The 16632-nt window shown below is 33.7% G+C and overlaps 1 protein-coding gene across 1 annotated transcript in view; it reads left to right on the top strand.

Moving 5' to 3' along the window:
* LOC140749432 (ATP-binding cassette sub-family G member 4) overlaps nucleotides 1-16632 on the top strand; it is a 67477-nt gene that overhangs the window by 27370 nt on the left and 23475 nt on the right. The gene's annotated exons all lie outside the window — the stretch shown is intronic.

The following is a 16632-nucleotide window of genomic DNA, read 5'->3' as shown; positions in this document are numbered from 1 at the left end:
ACTCAAGGATAAAACGAAACCCTCGCTGTCTGTTCGTGAGTCACAGGGCCTATCTCTTAGACCGTAATAGATAGACACTTGATTTTTTTACAGACGATGCATAATGATGGTCGCTATAACAACAAATACTAAAAATTAATAAAATAAGTATAGTTTAAAAAACTAAAAAACACGCTTTTATCTAGGAATCAAGGAACAGTAAATTGTATAATTGTGGAAAAAGTGTGGGGTGTGTTTCGAAAATTGATAAGTGGAGCACTCCACGCTTTTTTCACAATTATACAATTTACTGTTCCTTAATTGATTCCTAGATTGACATACTCATATGAAAATCGTTTTATTACAATAATCTTTATCGGAGACCTTCAGCATAACAACTGACAGTAAGTACCTAGTAAGATGTGTAGCATTACCATGAGTTGGCATAGTAACGCCACTATAGAAATTGTAAATAGAAAACTATTGTCATTTTGCTAGTGAATAACATAACTACTATCGTTACGGTATTTCTTGACAACGTCTGTCAAATTAACGACTCATGGGACCGAATTTGTATGGCAATAGCTCATAATGACATTCGCTAGCGATTTGATTTCGATAGGTGTTTTACGTTACGAGTGGCTCACACTACGGAATTTAGTTCTACGACTAACCACCAGAGGCGCTGTACAATTTTTCATACATTTATTTTACGCAGTCGCTAGTGAGTAATACTTTTGTAAACTCATGGTAGTGCTAGTGATCTCTCGCCGTAGCCACAAACGTTAAGAAAGGTTACGTTAATTTATTAAGTTCACGGTTAAGTAATACGTGACTGTTTCTAAAAACATATTTTGTAATAGTCTTGTACCGCGGTCCTCTGCGATGCGATCGTTTTCGACCTTCATCTACCGTGTTTGTCGGTTGAGTGCAATATCAAGTTCAAGGGTTAATGTGGAATAAGCCTCGATATCGCATTGACTCATATCGCGGTCGATAAGAAATACATATCTAGATTTGCGGATGTAAACAATTTTGTTGTACTTAGTAATTAATACAATTGTTTTTATACTGTTGTAATATTCATTTTCTGCACATCTTCGCCTAAAAGTAAGCGTACTTTATTGCATTTAAAACCAGCTTGATTGATGTTGAATACTTATTTATTTCCCTCACTGATCTATCACTCACTGTATTCCGATTATAATCTTGCCAAGAACCGTTGATAATTATGAATTTTGATTTCTGTTTTCAATCTGTGTACTGGTATACCATCTTGGATACCATGCATTCGGATTCGGGTACCATAAAACTAGATAGATATTTAATTGAGTATTTACACGATGCCACGACGCTAAGACGTATGAAAGTCGCTAATAAAACAATAATATTAATTAACCTACGTAATTAATTCTGTAATTATCATTATTTTATTTCAATTTAATTTTTTTCACTTTACTTAGGGATATTAGATATTAAATTAAATCAATTAAGTACCTAAATAAAGATCTGTCCTTCAGAAAATACATTAAGTACTAGCTGACCCGGCAAATGTTGTGTTGCCATATAAATAAAAAAAAATGTCAAGGGTGAACAACCCTTATTACTTAGGGGTGGGAAAAATAGATAGTAGCTGCTTCTCAGACCTACTGAATATGCATATAAAATATGGTGAAAATCGGTAAATCCGTTTCGGAGGAGTACGGTAACTAATGTTGTGACACGAAAATTTTATATATAACTATTACGGGTTTATTTTCGAGGTACCAGTTCTTTTTGGATAATTTAAATAATAAAATGTTAATAGTACGTATGTCTAATATACCCCTCCAATGAAATTAATACACATTTAATTTTGATAGTTCCACGGCATGAAACAGCCGTTTATTATATAAATTAATGACGTTATTTATTTTTAATTATCATTTGTATTTACTCACTGGTCGCACGGTATCCCTAATTAATTGTAATTAATTCCTCGTTACTAAGAATAGTTTACAATTTAAAAGAAATAATACGTATCAGTATGTTGACTATAATTATTGTCATGTAGACAATATTGTACAAAGTGCAAAATTAAGGGTCAAACAAACGCGACGCGAGGCTTGTGCCACAACTATTGCATTTTGTTGCTTAACGTCATCGAGTCACTACTCCTCTACAGCTGAGCAAGAACTCCGTTTATAATTGTCAACCCACTATTGTACTAGTGCTGGGCACAAGTTTTCTCTCAAACTGAGTAGGGTTTACGTCACAGTCCACCGCACTAGCGCGAATTTGTAAACTTTAAAAGTCATGTCGCTGGTCGTCGTTTTCCTTCGCCCTTAAACCAATTAATTATAAATTTCTAATAATCCTCCTTTCACAATGAGGTTAAGATTTTTGCCACTTTATTACTTAACATCCGTGAGCTTTAGAAATATCCGGCAAGCATTTTCGAGATGTTTCAATCGATTTCGATCGAATCAACTTTTCACTAAATAAGTAGTATTCGAAACAAAATTATCAGTACTCAAGTTTTTTTACGAAAGTATGGTTGCGAGGCGATCCGTCCTTAACTGTCGTTCCTTCTGTTTGGCTGACGGATAAGGTTGTTTCAATTTTATTTATTTATTGCACAAATTAATTGGTCGTCTATCATTTTATATTTGTTTATAATTATATCATTGTTGCCAATGATAAGTAAAAACACTTGAAATCTTCACATAATGAAAGAGGTATTAGATTATTGTTGTAGTGTTATTTTGTGTAAGCTTGTATTAATAGCTTTCGTGAGTTACAGCATATGATTATGTTTTTTAAATTGATATCTTTCGAAATGGGTTGAATTATTTTATACATTACTCCAGAAGAAAAAAATCCCATACAATTCAATTTAATTATTGTTACTATTTATCCTTGCTATTTTTTGTTTAAAATTGTAATCTTGCTATTATCTATGTGTTATTGTTTTATTTTTTACAATCCGTTTTAAGTATCAATACAATGAAACTATTATCCATTATTATGCAAGCGTCAATTATCGTATCGACGTTAATGACACAACCTTCATATTGCAGTAATTTATAGAGATTTATGTAGTCTCTGTTATTTATTATTAAATTATTAGTTTTTTTACATAATATTAAAGAGCAAACGAGCATGCAGTCCAACCTAAGGACAGCCTCCAATGCATTGTTACCCCTGAAGACTTTCAAATAAATATGTCTCTGTTACATCCCTTCAAACCAGAACACAACCCTTAAAACTGTCGTTATTATTCAGAAACAGCAGGATTTAGAGTAGAAACCAACATTTATTTAATTTTTTTTTTGTAGTGACAGAAATCGGTTTCTTGTTTGTTGTACATTTGTTGTGTACAGATAATTTTAATTAATGCAAAAACAAATGAAGCCATAGCACAGTATAAGGATATCCTTATACTGTGGCCAGTAACAATTCATTAACAGTCACAAATTTTATCTAATTATGTAATTTAGATTAATAACAAACAATGGGAACTCGTTTTTCATATATACAGGGTGAATCTCCATAAAGTGCACATATTGAAACAGGTAAAATTAAACCGCATTTTGTCGACAAAAAAAATATTTAAAAAATTAAAAAAATTTTTTTTTGGGTTTTACGACCTTTTGAATTTTTTTTTGGGAATTGTGCACCTGAAGTAAATAAATAGCTATAACTTTTAAACTAATAGGGTTATCAGTTTCAAACAAAAATAACAATGATTGCCAATGATAGGCCGTACTGATCCATGAAAAAAAAACACAAAAAAAATCATCTTCCCAGGAAAAAAATGTCAGATTAGTGCAAAAAAGCAGTTTTTTTAGGTAAAATTTTCAGTAATCATCAATTTCCTCAATATAATCTAGGCATTTTATTTTTTTATTATTATTTAATGCAATTCTACATCGTATTAGCTTTGAAACAGTAAAAAAATCACGCCTCTAACTCAAGTATAAAGTTTGCTAGGAACGTTTCAAAAAAGATACTCATGACGCGACGCACTTGCGCCCTAATAAAACTGGTATAGTCCGACTCATAATTAGATGTCCAAAATATAAACAAAGGAAACTATCAAAAATATGTTTCAATGATAAATTCATGGTAGTTTCTTATTTTTGACGATATTAAAGTAATAAAACAGTAATAAAATAAATCTTTAATAATTAAAAAAAAAACACAAATTTGTATTAAAAATGTTATTTATTACCAACACCCTTAAAAACTGCCTTTGTTTAAGCGCTCGTAGGAAACTTTATACTTAAGTTAGAGGCATGCTTTTTTTAGTGTTTGAAAGCTAATACGACGTAGAATTACATTAAATAATAAAAATAAAATAAAAAGCCTACATTATTTTGAGGAAATTCACGATTACTGAAATTTAACCTAAAAAAATTGCTTTCTTCACACTAATCTAAGTTTTTTTTTCTGGGAAGATAAACTGTTTTTTATTTTTTTTTTTCATGGATCAGTACGGCCTATAATTGGCATTCATCGTAATTTTTGTTTGAACATGATAACTCTTTTAGTTCAAAAGTTATAGCGATTTATTTACTTTAGGTGCACAATTCAAAAAAAAAAACTTCAAAAGGTCTTAAACCCCAAAAAAAAATATTTTTATTATTTTTTTAATTTTTTTTGTCGACAAAATGCGGTTTAATTTTACCTGTTTCAATATGTGCACTTTATGGAGATTCACCCTGTATAATCTTGCCGTGGAAAAATATAAGCATAGATGGCAGATTTCGCACAAAAAAAAATTAATAAAAATAAATTATCAGATCTCGTGGAATCACAATAATGTAACTTAAATAGCATTTGCATAAACTCGGCTAGATTAGACATAGACGATATTGATGACGGAGGCGGATTCGGGGGAATCCAATTTCGGTCTTTAGGGCTCGAGATGTAGTGTGTTTTGCACGAATATCATCATCATCATCTCATGGGGAATATCACTGAGAGAATCCCTTCCCTCTCGGGGCGTGGCTGGCGTAAACACCAGCGCCGGCCGACGTTGCCGGGTCGCGAATGTAATGCTAACGCTTCTTGCGCCCCGGCATCGAGCGTCCAGAGGAACGCCGCGAAGTTTTAGTCGGTAAGAGCCCGATATATCCCTTTCGTTCCCGTGGGCGGAAGGCAATCCATGAGGATTTCTATGCGTTAAAAAAAGACGGTAATGATGACACCAAATTTGTTTTTTAGGGTTATGGAGTCAAAGAGCAAAATGGGACCCTGTTACTAAACCTCCGCCTTTCACAGAGGGTGTATACTATTATTGTACTCGTACTGCAGAAATAATTTAAATTAGGTAGGTACATATCCAAAAAGTGTCACATTATATTGATATTTAGTGAAGGTGGGTGAAGCTAGTATAGAGCGCGTAATTAAATAAAATCCTTACTATCCTTATCCTTACTAATATTATAAATCTGAAAGTAACTCTGTCTGTCTGTCTGTCTGGTTGTCTCTTCTTCACGCCTAAACCATTGAACCGATTTTAATGAAATTTTGTACAAAGATAGTCTGAGACTCGGGTAAGGACATAGGATTGTTTTTATCCCGGAAATCCCACGGGAAGTAGTGACGGATCGGAGAATCCGTCTTTTGGACGAAATAATCGATTATTTTAATCGATGTTAGTAAGAATTGAATTGTAAGCTATGCATTTGATCAAGTGAAGATCTTTAGCAAAGTTGTTGTCTATGAGCCCACGAAGGCTTCAGAGTTGGTACGACCAATTTCCGCCAGATGGCGCCACTGCCATTCCAATGAAGGTACGAATTTTCAGTTTTATGTACGAGTATGTCATATTGTTTTCTTTTAAACGCGGGCGAAGCCGCGGGCAAAAACTAGTAAACATATAAATTTTAATTTAATTTGGTTTTTGGAATGTGCAAATACTAAAATCACAGTTGTGACTAGACTAGGATTTTATATTCACTAAACATAAAATTAGAAGTTTTATTGTTCGCCAAAGTTATTTTGAGAAATAGCGTCATACAATTTTTGTGTTGCAGCCATATTTCATTCGCTTTATTGATCATTCTACTTAAGCAAACGGCGCTAACACGTAATTCTTTTATTTAACAATATTAACACAAGGATACGGATTTTAAGGCAAGCAATTCCTCCTTTTTTGGTTTTCTCCAAATTAAATGCAGCGAGCATATATGTTTTGTAAAGTGGTTGTTTCCGGAAGACTATTTCATATAATAAAATACTAAATAACAGCTCCATTCTTTATTTTCTCTGACAATCCATTCTATGACGTCTTATTCTCAAAACAATATAATATCCTCCTTTTTAATACGCTTTTTTATAATTTCCCGATAGATTGCTACTCGCCGGGAATTAAATAGACTCTTATTAACATAAAATAATTAAAAAAGTATTGTAACGAAAATATAAGCTTAGTATGAGTATACGAGTATCTATGTCTTATTCTTTGGCATGCACTGAAGCCGAAACGACTTGACACATTTTTGAGGTGTCGTTGGATTGGTCTAAATTGCAGAAGTTTCCGTTGGCCATATTCTTAAGTTTAGTTTTTAGCAGCTTGTTCCTCATAAATTGGGCAAGGGAGACTTTTATATCCACCTACCATCAGGTGAACTGATGCTCGTCTGCTACTCCTATATTATATAAAAAAAACTTGCATATCACAGCCGCATAAATTTATTGTTGAAAGAAAGTTAATGTTATTCATACTATCAATATATTTTTCGGCTAAACTCACGTGTACTTATCGAAATATACACGTGGACGTATTAAGATAGTGTGTAATTCGGTTTCGCATTTATCATATTAACTTAATTAATTTAATTAATTACATCATCGAGGGCAACGACATATCTTTGAACGTGAACTGAAGGTTTGAAGCACAGGTTTGAAGCAACCTTGAGTTATTATATGTAGGTTAAAGTGACAGTTAACGTACCTTCACTAAAGGTATATACAACTACAAGGATTGTAGTTAAATGCAACATGTGTTAAATAAATCAGAAATACTTTTTAGGTTTTGTTTTAACATATTTAAGACCTATTTTTCGTTTTTCCTTTTTTTGTGAGGAAACCCTAAAGGGGATACACGCGATATTGCGACACACTTTGAGAAACACTGGATTAGACCAATTAGAAATCTGGTTATATGCCGCTTATGCACCTAAGAGCGTAACATCCATCTATGTAAGCGTTGTGATCGCTTAGTGGAACGGCCTCGTAACAATTATGTTACGTTAAAACATTTATTTTAGAATTTAAGTACGACACAACAGAGATCATATTAAGCTATCAAGTTCATAAGAAACAGATATTATATAACTAGTAAATTAGAAATTAAAATTACAGAAGTAAATAATAAAATTGTAATAACATTACAATTGAAATAGTTTAATTACTAGTAATGTTGACAGTACAACATTACTTATTATGATATTTTTTAATACAGAAGCAACAAAGAAGCATACAGTCCACCTGATGGTTAGTTTACTATCGCCCATAGACATCTTTAATCAACCCCAGACGAGATTGCCCTTTCGCATACACTTCAAAACACAGTAGCACTCAACACTCTTAAGTAGAAATAGGTTTGGTGGTGGTGTCTCCAGAGTCGAACCGCAAAGGATTCTGTGACCTTAGCCCATAGATTAGTAAAGATTACTCACTCCTAACAAGAAAATGTACCTAGTTTTGAGAATTGAAATAGTTGCGTAAAAAGTTTTGCCACGTCTCCGTGCTAATATGTCCCTAAAATATTTGAAATTATTATTTATTTATGTAAATTACGCAGTATTAGTTATTTATTCGTAAATTTTCTCTAAAAATGTTTTTATTTGTCAAGATGTCAAAAAAAAACTTACTAATAAGTCGTTTGTGGCTTCATTCAATTTGAAGGCGGCGAAGTATCTTTACTATCGTATCTATGCCTTGACCAGTTACATTCACATACAGGTCTAACGCGCAGTGGGTTTGATTCCCGGCCAGACGGACACCTGAACATTTGGATATCTGTTCTGGATCTGAGTGTTTGTTTATTCGCCTTGTATGTCTTCAAGGCACGACACAGGAAATGTGTCTGTAAGTGTACAAAGCGTATTTATGTGTTGCGGCATAAGTTCACGATAATAATTTTATAGCTTAGTAAAAGCCGTAAAAACCTGCAGCTCTGATTTGCCGTACGAGTATCTTATACTCTGTTACATTATGTTATGTACCTACGCGGTCTGGGAATTTGTGCAATAAGTCGTACTTACAAATTTATCGCAATTTATTACGAAATCTGCCTTTCCAACTGGTTATACTTGCCAATGGTCCTAATTATTTTTATCAAGGTTTGGTTAATACCTTATTAAAAAAAATATTACACATGTATGCTTACATTTACAAGAAATGTAAGTTTAATAAAATTCACTACGTGAATGGAACTAAAGAATCAAGGAAAATAGGCGAATCAAAGTAATGGTTTTTATTTCATATTTCTGCATGAAAAAATAATAGTTAAAAAAAAACACGTTTTTAATGCGAATCAGACTAAAAACTAGAAAATAATTATAATAAAATTTAAGTAAGATCAGAGTAAAAAGCGTGGGGTGCTTGATATTTTAAATGTTACAATCATTCTATTGCCAATTGAACCGCAGTAAAATGCACCCCACGCTTTTTACACTGAATTGAATTATTATTTTAATTACTTAAATTTTATTATACCTAATTATTTTCTAGTTTTTAGTCCGATTCGCAATAAAAGCGTTTTTTTTTAAACTATTATTTATTTTTATTTTTTTAATCTGTGACAAACTCATAAATTGAGGAATTAATTAATCTAATAAGGACAACGGAAAACTGTTATCAAATTATTGCATTGTCATCGGTCCTTGTGTGTACAGTTTCAAATTAATCAGAGTTATGAAAATTGAGCTCAAAGATTTCGTTACATACATACAATTAGCTTGGCTAATAAAAGCGTGGCAAAATACGCTACCGACATGAGTATTTGTGATAAGCATTTTGGCGCAAAAATGGCTGAACGTAATTCGATGTAATTTGCATACGTAATATATTATTTACTATTTTAAAGGAGGTCCACTTGGATGAAGCCACGGACAAAATCAAGAGTGCCATTATACCTATCTGAAATGTATTTGTACACGATCATCTCCGAAATCAGTCATCAGATTGCAAGAAAAATGTACATGAAATAGATCCAACTTGAAATATTGGACACTTTTGGACAGGACACGGGCTACCCTTGGTTTACATTATTTGCGGCCTGTCTGGCCTGCCTCTGCCCAATCCTACCAGATAGCCATAATTATCCTTACTAATATTATAAATCCGAAAGTAACTCTGTCTGTCTGTCTGTATGTTTGGTTGTCTCTTCTTCACGCCTAAACCACTGAACCGATTTTAATGAAATTTTATACAAAGATATTCTGAGACCCGAAATAGGACATAGGATAGTTTTATCTCGGAAATCCCACGGGAACTAGGGATGGCCATCTAAGATCGATTAATCGGAGAATCGATCTTTTGGACCCAAAACATAGATTATTTTAATCGATATTAGTAAGGATTGAATCGTAAACTATGCATTTGATCAAGTGATGGTCTTTAGCGAAGTTGAAGGTACGAATTTGCAGTTTTATGTACGTTAGTATGTTATATTATTTTCTTTTAAACGCGGGCGAAGCCGCGGGCAATATCTAGTCATTTTTATAATTTACACTGTATTGATAATTATATTAATTATCACAAGTTTTAGTAACCGCTTATCGCGAGAACCCGTAACATAATAACAATGTTATCAGTTGTCAGAATATGTGAACTGTCTTTATTACGCACGAAAATATTGGGAATATTAGGAAAACTACTTCTAGCTGAACCAAATAGTATAACAATGATTTTTAAATTCAGTCATACATCAATAGTGAGGGGTATACCTATTTTTATCTTCACTCACCATTAACACAATAAGTGGAATGTACATTTTGATGTAATACAAAACAATCACCATAACATTACTTATGCAACATGAAGGTAAATAATTTTCCAATAAGTACGTATGCCAATAAACATGTATGGTATACAGGTACCATAGATTAGTAAAGATTACTCACTCCTAACAAGAAAATGTACCCAGTTTTGAGAATGGAACCTAACAAGAAAATGTACCCAGTTTTGAGAATGGAAATAGTTGCGTAAAACAGTTTTGCCACGTCTCCGTGCTAAAATGTCCCTAAAATATTTGAAATAATTATTTATTTAGTATGTAAATTACGCAGTATTAGTTGTTTATTCATAAATTTTCTCTAAAAATGTTTTTATTTGTCAAGAATTCAAAAAAAGAACTTACTAATAAGCTGTTTGTGGCTTCATTCAATTTCAAGGCGGCGAAGTATCTTTACTAATCTATGACAGGCACATACAAAATATTTACTCTAACAGAGGCAAGAATCGTTAGAACATAACACGATAAACATTTATCGCTGGAAATGTTCCATTATGTACAACATAACGTTGTGTACATAATATTTTTATATTTTTTATTAGCATTTACAACCTACATGTTAACAATTTCCTTAACAATGTTACTTATGGATTTTATAGGGATGGCCATTTTTTCCGGAAAAGATCGATTCTTGAATTGATTCGAATCGAAGTGTGATAAATGGATTCACAAAAAATCGAGGGCTAAATAACCGATTTTCCTTAAATTGATCTTCGATCTTTTCAGGGCGTAGCTAGCGAAAAAACTGGACCAAACAAGGTCCAGTTAGACCAGCAAGTCAGGAAAAAAGGTGCTCGTCAGCAATAATGCCTACAACACAATTGTTAACACTCAATCAACTTCGAAAAAATCGAATTTTGATTTTCTAGGATGAAATATCGATTCACGGAATCGATCCGTTACTAGAGATCGATTCAAATAATCGATTTTTTATTCTTCTTCGAGTAATTGATCTCAGTTAGGCATCCCTAGTATTTTATATTGTGATTTCTGATGCAATTATCTTTTAATCGTAAAACCGGTCTGTAGAGTAAGCAACCTGGGGGTTAAGCATTTAGCTCTATGAAACTTTGAAGTGATATTATTATTTTGTCAAGTTGGGTATCTTTTGAAGGTGGAAGAAATCTTTGTGGTTCGACTCTGGCAGCACCACCGCCACACCTATGTCTGCCTAATAACAGCAGTATTAACCGCTGCTGTGTTCTGGTTTACCGAAGCGTTCCATCTTAGTTCTCAGGGATAGCGGCGCATATGTGTCCGACCTCAAGTACGAAGAGGTACATAACCTCATCCTATCTGGGGTTCATTACAGATGTTGAAGATTTTTTATGCTACCTCTGTATTATAAAAAAAAAAAACTTTTTTGTAACATTGAAGTAGCAAACGAGCATACATTGCACCTGATAGTAAGGCTTCTTCTGCTCATGGACATCTGCGGTCTGGCACTGGCTGCGGAGAGTAATGATTTTCAAACAATTCGTTTTTTGTTGACGAGGGGGAAACCTTTAAAAGGTACCCACTAGTTCCGGGGGAGCGACACAGGGTTATGTGGGATTCTTACCGCACTAAAACCTCTCCCGGTTACCGTCCTCGGCGCTGCGTAGCGGACTCCGGGGTCTCCAAAGGAACGCAACCGGAGTCGTAGTCGGTAGCGTGTTGCCCCGTCGGGCTCCGCCCAGGTAAGCATGCCGCTCACCACACCGTCTGGTGTACACTACGGTACACACATACCGCCATCCTTCCCGGAATCGCTGTTCGGGCAGTTCGAGCTCCCACTCTTGCCATCCGCAACCCCGGAAGCCCCTTTTATTTGCCTCTATGACAGGCAGGGGATAACGAAGCTACAGGGAAAAGCAAAAACAGCTCGGCGAATTTTAACCTATGAGTTGCCGTTGGATTCGTTTAAATTACATAGGCTATACTTTTAAGACGGGCTTCTTGTTTTTATAATAATTCTCTAGTAACCATTGGTCAGTCATTTAACTACTTACGTATCTTTTTGCCTCTAAAAGTATTTTGGTATCAACATAAAATTAAGACAAGTAGGTATATGTAAACATGATAAATACCAAATGTTTACTTGAAACTCAATTATATTATTTAATTTAACAATGTAAGAAAAACCCAAAAAATGCTCATTATGTTAAGTGGTTACTCCATAATGCATTTATGTTAATATCCTTATTGTGTTCAAGTATCTGCTAGGTTTGAGCATTGAAATATGTCGTAACTTTTGAACTTTCACACTTCAGGTAAGTTGTGAAGTTTTGTTTTTATTGTTTAAGTTGATGGAATGGCGCCTACAACTTAATGTTGCACTTATTCTTGCAGTATAACAGAAACATAGATTAGTAAAGATTACTCACTCCTAACAAGAAATTTTCGTGTTTGAAAAATATTTAAAAAATGTAGTTTTTGGATCATTTACGAATGAAACTATATTTCTCCTCACTTTATCTTCGATTTCGTGTTTTTGCACCACTTAGTTGCGCATGTCGGCATTGTTCTGCGTAAATTACACCATGAAATCCATTAAATGGCTGATAGAATTATTAGCCGTTTAAGCCTTTTAATGGCCTCCTTCAATTACAAGGCGGTGAGATATCTACACTTATCTATGAACAGAACTGTTAAGCCTTAAGGGAGAGGTTTATACGGGACATTCCTAATCCTCAGGGGTTGCAATGTTTCTGTGGTCGATCTCACGTAGGTTTCTAATTGTATCTAGACTTAACATAGAAATATTAACGCTTTTTACACTCATAGACCCACGCCGAGATTGCCCTGGATGCAATGAACACACACAAATACGAACACACAAACATCCAGATCAGAATATATATCTAAATTCATCATTTTAGATATTTGTCTAGCCGGGGGTGGTGAGTGCTTTGTCACGACGTTAAAGGGACTACATGTTCGTTTTTGTAGTATATAGGAATAGATGTCAAGCATGCAGTCCACCTGATGGTAAGTGGCTACTGCTGCCCATGGACATCTGTAATCAACCCCAGATAAGGTTATATATTTCTACCTGAGGTCGGCCACAGGAGCGCCGCTACCCCTGAAGACTAAACTGGAATGCCTCGGAAAGGTATGAACATCAACTTCGACTTTTCCGGCAAAGCACATACAGTGGCAGTAGATAACTGAAGTTTTATAGAGGATGTATTTAATGTTTATGACGATTATAACATAAATCATGTTTTATGTATAATACTGGTTTAATAAATAGCTTTTTTATTACCTATTATTATTTTAAACACTATCATGTGATTAATGTTCTGCCCTTAGCCCTTACATAATTATACGCCAATTAATAAAATGGCAGTATCTGTGATTTAATAAATGCTTTTTATATGTCCATCTTGGTTCATCTGGTTATCTTCACCAGTGTTTTTTTTTCAAAATTTGGTTTACGACACCCGAAGGTCGTCATACTTCTGTAAAGAAGTTACGGGTTTCCGTAAAAGAAGAAAAAAAAACAATATAAATTATGAAGTGCCAAAAATATTTTAGCATTTTTTCAGTTAAAGGAGTGTGGTAACGGTACCAATGTATAATAATACAAAATATGTCTGTTTGAGGTGGGCTATAAATTGCCAATTTACATAATAAAGTGGATGTCAAATTAACTACGGATATTTTGCAATTACTTTTGGGTGACGCCAAATAGATACAAATCGATCAGGTGTACTTTTCCAAAGCATCTTATACATATGTTTATTCTCGAAATAAAAACCTGTTTATAAACTAGTCGGAAGTCCGCAATATTTTTTTATTCATAATAATATCAAGGTCACTTATTGCTCTGTACGCATTATATCACGCATTCATGCGGTAGTGTGTTAGAACGCGTTCCCTGTCGCGCGTGTTTACGCCCGCACGCGCATTCCACTCTCACACACAAACTCGCTGTAGATTGAAGATTAACCCTCTGTGGTTCAAATCTGGCCGCACCACCGCCCTACCTATTTCTGCCTTATAACATCAGTGTTAAGCGCTGCTGTGTTCTGGTTTTGAAGGGTGTGATAGGGAATACTTTTCCGAGGTATTCCAGCATAGTCCACAAAAGTAGCGACGTATCTGGCGCCGACTTAAGAGTCTAATTTTATCTGAGGTTCATTAAACACGTCAATTGGCGGCGGTAGCCGCTTACCATCAGGTGGACTGCTGTCATCACGACTTATTACCAATTTGTAATAAGTTGTTCTCTAATAAAAATAACGTCAGTCAATCCGAAGTGGTGTCAGTCTGACGAAAAATGACAGTTTGTTCATAAACTTAAAATGTTTTTCCGCTAATGGTTTTTGTATGGCATGCATGAAAATGTCTGCTCTATTGCTTTATGTATTTAAAGTTTTATTTGGTTTATACCTATATACCTATATATGTCAGTCATAACCATAACGGATATTTCCAGATTTTTGAAAATGAAATTATAATTTACAAAAAAATACCCAATGTATATTTCTTGCATGAATATTTAATTTATCATACACGTGTTATTTCAAATGAACACTTAAGCTTTTTTACATATAAATTTATAAAAAAAAACTTGTTTTTAAATTATATTTATGTTAATTTAATTAATATTAAGTATGTATTTCCTTTTTCCATTATATTAGCTATAAAATTATTATGATTTTGGACGATCTTTTTACCCTTTACGATCTTGCAACGACTGCCAAGGAAGGGTTATGTTTTTCGCGCGTATCTTGTGTACGTACAAACGGCTGGATAAATTTCGACAGTTAAGGTGTCATTATATTCGTCTCAATGACCCGAGTGTCCTTAGATAGCTGTTAGAAAAAAAAATCAAAAGGGCGAATTTTTGGCGCGAAATAGTAACACATTTAAAAAAAAAGGTAATCAAACCTATCGAGTGGGGTATCAAATGAGAGTAAATTAAACGTAGATTATAAAAACATATTTGTATATATATAAAACAGCAAGATGACTGACTGACTGATTAATTAAATGACTTTTTAATTTTTCCGAAATCAGCGTACAGCCAAAACCGTTCAACTTAGAGTTCTGAAATTTTGCACATGAGTTTGCTATATAGTGTAAATAAGTACTAAGAAAGGCCTTTTGGAAATTCAGCCCCTAAGAGGGTAAAATATTGAAAAACAGTTTTTTTGATATCCTTTAATTTTGCTGTCTGGGTAGGAACAAGGACATGCCTATCTATTCCCTTCCAAAAAATCAACCCCGTAGAGGGTAAAATAAGGGGTTATAAGTTCATTTGATCAACCGTCAATTTAGAAGCAAACACTATAAAATGTTGTATCAGGCTTGTTCGATAAAAATAATGAAATTCTACCCCTAACGAGGTAATATAATCACCGGGTAGATCTTCTATAGATCGTAAATGGTGGATATTTTTTGCGAACCTAACGAGTAGGGTATCAAAACAAAGGAAATTAAAAGGGTAGATTACATATACATATCTGACTAAATGAGTAGATAGTGTTGCTGTGCCAGAGATCAACGCTAGGTTATTTATATAGCGTAAATAAGCACTACGAGGATAAAATAGGATAATATTGTTTGAACATCTTTTGATTTTGAAGCAGGTACCTACTATGAAACTTGGTATTTAGCTTTCTGCATTAAAATAAATGAAACGCCTATTTCACCGTTTTAGGAAATTCTACTTCAGCCTGTTTAGTGCAGTCGGGTTTTTGATTAAATTACTTGTTCTCTACTGTATAACGTTCTTCCCCGTCTCGACACTTGAATAAAAATTATATTAATGACATGACGTTCATGCAATAAAATTGCACAAAAAATCGAAATGTAGGTTAAATAGCACAACGTAACATAACTACGAAACGTTGAGGTAAGGTTAAGTAAAGTTTAGCTACAGAAACATAAGAAAATATAATACAAGAAATAATTTCTTGTTATGCAATTTTGCAAGTAGATCCTTCGCAAGCGCGCGTGAGATTTCGCGATAAAAGCAAAAATATGTATATGTACAAATAGCCATAAAACTTACCGTTACTGGTTATTAACGTTCTTAAATAGAATTACATAATATTTTTGTTACGAGATTATATAACTTAAAGTAATTTCATATCATTAAGTGGTCCAAGTAGGTAAAATTATTTAATATTCATTTGGATTTATTAACAGGTTTTAATTAACTAAAAAATAGTTATATTTACGAATTCGGCAATAAATATGCGACATATCCATCTTTCAGGTATTAAGAAGATTTATTATAAACTTTATGAAATTTAATTTTTACAAATTTTCATTCACTGCGATGCACGAAAATCGGATGAAAATAATAGAAAATGAATAAAATAGTGTTGCGAAGCGTACGCTAAAGAATATCACATATCTACATAACATATTGCGTTCGAAAAACTTAACCTCCGCAGTTGGGTATTAAAATGCAGAGGATTTAGACATGCAACACATTCGTAAAGATTATCACGATAAAAAAGGGAATACTCTCCTGGTGTTACTACCAGGACATAACTGATACAATTCAACTAATTATTATACACATTACATTTGCGACCACGAACACTTGCAATGTTGACATTCTTATCGTTAGTTGGTTTTATTCCGGTAATTGTGTTGACAACTATTGTTTAACTTGCCACGTATTTTAGTTTGATAATGTA

This window comes from Epargyreus clarus, unplaced genomic scaffold, assembly GCF_041222505.1.
Source record: "Epargyreus clarus isolate Ecla_fem2 unplaced genomic scaffold, WU_Ecla_fem_2.2 ptg000018l, whole genome shotgun sequence".
Classification (NCBI taxonomy): Eukaryota; Metazoa; Arthropoda; class Insecta; order Lepidoptera; family Hesperiidae; genus Epargyreus; species Epargyreus clarus.
This window is presented reverse-complemented; position numbering and strand designations above follow the sequence as displayed.